The sequence below is a fragment of the Sinocyclocheilus anshuiensis genome, unplaced genomic scaffold (assembly GCF_001515605.1).
Source record: "Sinocyclocheilus anshuiensis isolate Anshui unplaced genomic scaffold, SAMN03320099.WGS_v1.1 scaffold1045, whole genome shotgun sequence".
NCBI lineage: Eukaryota > Metazoa > Chordata > Actinopteri > Cypriniformes > Cyprinidae > Sinocyclocheilus > Sinocyclocheilus anshuiensis.
The window spans coordinates 58,309-64,685 of record NW_015555799.1 but is presented as its reverse complement, the minus strand read 5'-3'; the positions used below and the strand labels follow the sequence as shown (position 1 = coordinate 64,685).

The following is a 6,377-nucleotide window of genomic DNA, read 5'->3' as shown; positions in this document are numbered from 1 at the left end:
ACAGCACATTTTGTATTTCAGAAGGCGGGCCTTCATTTGATACAGGAACTATTCGTGCCGTTCATGCCAGACTGGGGAGAGAGGTGTTGTAATAATGTAAAATTTGTGAAAAATAATGTGTTTTTCAAACAACCTAGTATGAGAGCCTGTTCTAGTACACCCCCAAAACAAAATCAAGATTTTGTAAAAGAGCATAATAGGACCCCTTTAAGGCTTTATTTGAGCAGGAAACTGATTGACTAAGGGTGTATTCACACCAGGAAAGTCCGCTAGTTCACTTGCTTTGGTTTGGACCAAATACAATGTTGATTTTTTTTTGTTTAGTGTGATTCGCTTTCACACTGCCCTTTTTGCAAGTGAACCAGAATGGTAAACAAAACCACACCTGTGCTAAGGTCATCCATTCATTGGACAGAAATTCTCAAGCGTACCAGAGTTCGTTGGAACCGGACCGAGACCGGACCCGAGTGCGATTGCTGTATTCACACCTGCCCAAAAGATCCACACCAAGGGGGGAAACGACCTTGAGTTCGATTCAATCGAAACCAAACAAGACAGGTGTGAATACACCCTAAGTGAAACTGCACACTAAGGGTGTGTTCACACTTGCCATGTTTGGTTCGATTAAAAGAACTCTGGTGCAATTGCTCTGTTAGTGTGGTTCATTTGAGTAAGGGTGTATTCACACCAGCAAAGTCCGCTAGTTCACTTGCTTTGGTCCGGACCAAATACAATGTTGATTTTTTTGTTTGGTGTGGTTCGCTTTCACACTGCCCTTTTTGCAAGTGAACCAGAAATTGTAAACAAAACCACACGTGTGCTAAAGGTCATCCATTCATTGGACAGAAATTCTCAAGTGTACCAGAGTACAAACTCTGGTGCGGTTCAAATTAAATATGAACGCAACATGGACAAAAACAGGAAGTAATGACAATATGAGATGCTATGCGACATGATTTGATGACGCGGAACGAGCGATGTATCCAAAACAAAATGAGTGGAGGGCAAACGTGGAGCAACGAGGAGGTAAAGTGCCTTTTATGAGCTCTTCGTGAGTTTGCAGGTGGTGAAAATAAAATCATAAGAACACGCAGCAATGAGCGTGCTTAGTCCAGCCTGCATTAGGTTTGTTCGACTTAAAGCAGTGGAAACCGGTATAATTTCGAAAAATACCGTGATATAAATTTTTGGTCATACCGCCCAGCACTACGTTTACCCTATATAAATGACTTGGCTAATGGTTTAAAAAAATGGTACTACAGTAAAATGTCCAAAATTTGGATTTCGTTAGACTATTACCTCTGGTGCTTAGCTTTAACGCATCCAGGAAAGGGAGCTTCCGTTGTGTTGTGCTCATTTCGTTGTGTTGCGGCTTGTTTCCGTTATGTTGTGGCGATTTCATTGCATTGTGCACTAATGGGCCACCATAAGAAGTTCCTACATGAAATAGATTTTTTTTAAATAGATTTATGTTTTCAAAATTATTAATTTCCAATGATTTATGATTTTTATTGAATACTGTTTAAAATATACACACAATTTAATTGCAGCAACTGTTAAAAAAACTTGAAGCAACGTTTACATAAAGCAGAAACACTATTATTTATATGATTTATTAGATATTTATAGCATTATTTATAGCAGTATTTCACGTTTCAAATAAGAGTGTTTAAAAGCACAATTATGCAGGATGTGATCACTGAACATGATGAAATTTCACTGGTAAACTGGCAAGAACTACGACTATTAACATATATCAACAGTGTGTCATGAGTGTGAGAACAACATAAGAAACTGTCAGACTCCAGTCCGAGCATAACACGCACGCACGCGCACACACACACAGAGAGAGAGAGAGAGAGAGAGAGAGAGAGAGAGAGAGAGAGAGAGAGAGAGAGAGAGAGAGAGAGAGAGAGAGAGAGAGAGAGAGAGAGAGAGAGAGAGAGAGAGAGAGAGAGAGAGAGAGAGAGAGAGAGAGAGAGAGAGAGAGAGAGAGAGAGAGAGAGAGAGAGAGAGAGAGAAAGAGAGAGGGAGAGAGAGAGAGATGAACTCTCGTGCTCAGCAGGACAGTCTGACTGTCACTCATAAGTAACACACCTTCATCATCCTCATCACCACAGATATCAGTGTAAATCAGATAACAGCAGGCTGTCCTGATGGAAACACTCATACTAACGCACGCAGTTTCGTGTAGCATCATTTATAGGTGCTGTACTGAGTGTGAAACTGTCCCATGTAAACATAAATCTCCATCAGCTGAGTGGGTGTCGCTGCTCTTCCTGTCAGATAAAGCTCATCAGAACGACACTACAGTAATACACAGCGCTCACATTAACACACTGACCGGCTAACGGACGGATTTAGTCCTGTTTGAGATATTTCGCGCGTTCTGTTATTTTTGTGGTGATTTGGAGCTGCTAGCGGCTAGCTAGCGTGAGCGGCTAACGGCTGACTCGCGGCTCCGAATTGAATTGAACGCTGAACGGACGAGCTCTGTGGAGTGACGCGCGTGAGAGTGGAATGTGAACGCGCGGCGTGTGTGTTTGTCATGCATGTTCTCACCTGTAGTCGTGTGTGTTTGCTGTAAATCAGTGTGTTCAGGTGGTGATTATCCGGATCCTGGTCAAGATGGCGGCGGCACAAAGACTGACGCAGTTCCGCGGCTCACCGGCGAGCGGCGCCAGAGGACGCGCGCTTCACTGCACTCGGCGTGACCCGCAGCGGGCGCGCGCGCGCGCGTACACAGAAGCCCGTCCATCTTCTTTTAAGCCCGTTGACTCTCTTAAAGGGGTCATGTGATGCGATTTCAATGTTTCCTTTCTCTTTGGAGTGTTACAAGCTCCTGGTGCATAAAGAAGATCTGTAAAGTTGCAAAGACTAAAGTCTCAAATCCAAAGAGATATTCTTTATAAAAGTTAAGAGTCAGCCACACCTACCTAAAACGGCTCGTTCTAACACGCCCCCACATGTCTACGTCACGATGTGGGAAGATTTGCATAACGCCGCCCAAATGTTCACACAAAGAAAGAAGGCGTAACTTTTAGTCTCATATTAGTCTCATAACTTTTAGTCTTAGAAAATAATGTGTTTTTTGAACCTTAAACCGCATAAACACATTTCATTACACCAAATACTGTTCTTTTTAGCAGCATCATATGACCCCTTTAAATTTAAATTCACATGGAAAAATAAAAAGTTTAATTGTTGTTGTTATTATTATTACTATTTTTTTTTCTTCTGTATCCCCCTCTTGTTCTTGTTTGGTTCTCTGATGTTTCTTATTGAAAGAAAAAACAAACACATGAACTCTTTCAGCAAATCATCAGTGAAAAAAGTCGTTGAACAACAACCTCAAAGCACATATATTATATAGTGGTTTCACTTATAAATTCTAATCATAAAGGACTTTATCTCTATAAATAAATAAATAAATAATATCCTGAATTAGTGTCTGTTAGTTTGAGACCAAATATTATGTATCATATATTATGGTTGAGCTTGATGAAAGCAGTGAACACTGCATTTTGTGTAAAGCTTGATAAAACTGAACAAGTGTCTGTACTTTTCTTCCCACAATGTCGTAGAAGAGGCTCAAATGATGTCACTTATACATCATTTATAATAAGGATTATTATAAGGAATTATAAGGAATGTTACATTATTCTTAAAATTGTGAAAAATCTTGCAGTATTAGGATTGCTAAATGTTACAAGACTAAATGTGAAATTAAAATATATTTTTATGACATATGATTGTAAGGTTTTGGTTTTTGGAGGGTGACAGATGTGTTTACAACTAGCTACTTCTCATCCTTTGTTAGTTTTTATGTTAAAGGTCTTATAGTTGAAGTTCACTCTTAAAAATAAAAGTTCTTTGTTGGCATCCATGAAACCCAGTAAAAAATGAGAAACTAAAAGGTTAAAAATGGTTCTTCTACTATGGCATCGCTGTAAAAAAACCCGCTTTGAAATACAGAGTTCTGGCATGAAACTCTAGATGGCGCCAGGGCCGTTTCTAGCCATTTTGACGCCCTAGGGCCTAGGCGAAATCCCTATTAGAATTATTTCAGTCAAACCTATAAAACCCTTTGTTACCCCAAACTACATATAAAAGCCTGATCAGTGGCATAAAAGTAATCAGAATCGTGAACTTCCCCTTTAAATAACATGACACGCTGCCCTCTATGCTCCCATTGGGCGCTGTTGGAAGCGAATGAATTGATTCAGCATTTCGACACTTCCGTAAGGATGCATTAAATTCAACAAAGCGATTTAATAAAGGATGTATTTATCTTGTGAATTAGTGAATTTTACTACACCAATATTTTTTAATTGGCTGTTAAAGTTTTATATGGGAATATTAAATGACACGCTGAACCTTTAACAATACATTGGCGCAAAAACGCACACCTTTTGGACAAATTCACAACATGTTTTCTTGACTGCCACAAATACTGCCTAAAAAATACTGATTTTGTGCACTTTTTACTATACCAATATTTTAAATTGGCCTTTTTTTTAAAGATGTATTTTTGGCGTTTTATGCCTTTTATTTAGATAGGACAGTAGGTCGACAGGAAGCGAAATGAGTGGGATCAGGAAAGGTCCACGAGCCGGGACTCAAACTCAGGATGCCCGAAACGCAAAGGCACTACATGTCGGCACGCTGCCCACGAGGCCATCGGTGCCGACTTAAATTGGCCTTTGAACTTAGCTTTATTGCATGGCAAAAAAAAGTCTTACCTTGCCAAAGCACTGACAGAACCCATTGATCTAATGGCATTGTTGAGCACTCCAAATGCAAACTTTGCATGCAACAATCAGAGGCAGCAATTGACAGCGCTCTGATCCAAATGGCATACAGGCATCGTCAGATTGTGAGTACTGTAGCCCGATAATGTTGGGGGATCCAGTGGAGGCAGCAATCATATTTCAGGGTGGCCGTGCCACTCTTTATCACAACCCTGCTAAAATGTAGCGACAGTACATGCGCTCATTGGCGCCCCCTCCAGGTGGTGGGCCATAGGCGACCGCATAGCTTGCCTATGCCTAGAAACGGTACTGGATGGCACAGTCCGATAGGTCTAACTCAATCTGACGTAATGGTTCTCTCCTGTATCAGTAGCCAATGAGCTCGCTGCTCAACATTCAAATATATGACTAGTGTTTGCTGTAGCAGTTGCAGCTTGCCTCAGAACAGCGAAATCAGCATCTAAGATAATTGAATGCTCTTCTAATCCATATCGCTGTGTGTATTGCGTGGTCTCATAGGCGGAAATCCCGGGGGGGTCGGGGGGGGGACAGGACCCCCCCCATCTAAGGGTTGTCCCCCCCTAAAAATATGCTTAAAAACCACGCTATGTATTGTAAATAACAATGCTTTATACTTTAAATAATTGTGTAAGTAGTAAAGCAACGCAAAGCAAAATGCGTTTTAAGTTTATAAACCTTTTGAGTCTCCCCCTCCCTAGGCCTGTCGCAATAATCAATATATCGACTTATCGCACAATATATGTACATGACCTCAATAATTTCTGGTGACACAATATAGCGCTCATTATATTTACTTAAAAATTAATGTCACCATGTTTTGTACAGTCCGGGGGGGGTGGGGGGGGGGGACAGGCCCCCCCCCATCTAAGGGTTGCCCCCGCTAAATATATGATTAAAAACCACGCTGTGCATTGTAAATAACAATGTTTTATATTTAAAAAAATTGTGTAAGTAGTAAAACAACACAAATGGGGCAAAAAATGCATTTTAAGTTTAGAAACATTTTGAGTCTCCCCCTCCCTTGCCTCACAGTGCTTTGGTCCAAATGGCTGCTTTCCTCTTTTATATCACCTACACACACACGAGTCCGGTGAGAGAGAATAGAGTGAATAGTTGTGGAACTCCAGTAAGTAAGGCTGTCAAGGCTATTTTATTCACTTAAACATCAGAGGAAGTGATTATTTTCTCTTTAATTCATGATGCCAATGTGTTTTTCGATGAGTCCGCTATGTTAGCAATAATAACGTTACCTGCTTGAGGGAAAGGGTTGCCATGTATGTTATATTTGCAGCAGCAATATTTCTTACATACTCACAGCAGCATGTTGTGGATGTATTGGCAGTAGCAAGTCTCGGTACTTGCTCTAGAGCCCGCTCCAGTCCTTGAGTCCGCTTCAGCTCCCTTGTCACGGCCAGGAGTCCTGTTCCCTGTTCCAATGACTCCAGTTCCCTCGTCACGACCAGGAGTGCCGTTGCCTGTTCCAATGACTCCAGTTCCCTCATCACGGCCAGGAGTGCCGTTCCCTGTTCCAATGACTCCAGTTCCCTAGTCACGGACAGGAGTGCCGTTTCCTGTTCCAATGACTCTAGTGAGTCCAGCTCCTCC

The 6,377-nt window shown here is 41.4% G+C and overlaps 1 protein-coding gene and 1 long non-coding RNA gene across 2 annotated transcripts in view; one reads left to right on the top strand and one right to left on the bottom strand.

Annotated features, from left to right (window-relative positions):
- Window positions 1–2,691, bottom strand: part of rab14l (RAB14, member RAS oncogene family, like) — a 17,665-nt gene extending 14,974 nt beyond the window's left edge. The window contains exon 1 of the mRNA XM_016469069.1: window positions 2,563–2,691. The gene's annotated coding sequence lies outside the window, so the exon portion shown is untranslated. The remainder of the gene's footprint in view (window positions 1–2,562) is intronic.
- Window positions 595–6,377, top strand: part of LOC107674918 (uncharacterized) — a 10,056-nt gene continuing 4,273 nt past the window's right edge. The window contains exon 1 of the long non-coding RNA XR_001632558.1: window positions 595–670. This is a non-coding gene — a long non-coding RNA (uncharacterized LOC107674918). The remainder of the gene's footprint in view (window positions 671–6,377) is intronic.